Genomic DNA, 748 nt, shown 5'->3' on the forward strand with positions numbered 1-748 from the left:
ACTGTGTATGACGATGGATGCCAGAATATGCTGCTGTGGTGGACTTCTGGAATGGATGATGTGATCTACAGACTCCAACTCCTCGGCTCACTTCTTATCCGCTGTCTGTTATCAGGAAGAAGAGAGGATGCATGGATATTTGTCAGAGACCGAGACTGCTGCTACTGTTACTGTTACTGATACTGTTACTGTTGATAATACTGTTACTGTTACTGTTGCTGATACTGTTACTGTTACTGTTGATAATACTGCTACTGTTACTGTTACTGATACTGTTACTGTTGATAATACTGTTACTGTTACTGATACTGTTGATAATACTGTTACTGATACTGTTACTGTTACTGTTGATAATACTGTTACTGTTACTGATACTGTTACTGATACTGTTAATGTTACTGATACTGTTACTGGTACTGATACTGTTGATAATACTGTTACTGTTACTGATACTGTTAATGTTACTGATACTGTTAATGTTACTGATACTGTTACTGTTACTGTTACTGTTGATAATACTGTTACTGTTACTGATACTGTTACTGATACTGTTACTGTTACTGTTACTGTTACTGTTACTGTTACTGATAATGTTACTGATACTGTTACTGTTACTGATACTGTTACTGTTACTGCTACTGTTGCTGTTACTGTTACTGTTACTGTTACTACTACTGTTACTACTACTGTTACTGATACTGCTACTGTTACTGTTACTGTTACTACTACTGTTACTGTTACTGTTACT

The sequence above is a fragment of the Oncorhynchus kisutch genome, linkage group LG8 (assembly GCF_002021735.2).
Source record: "Oncorhynchus kisutch isolate 150728-3 linkage group LG8, Okis_V2, whole genome shotgun sequence".
Taxonomy (NCBI): Eukaryota; Metazoa; Chordata; class Actinopteri; order Salmoniformes; family Salmonidae; genus Oncorhynchus; species Oncorhynchus kisutch.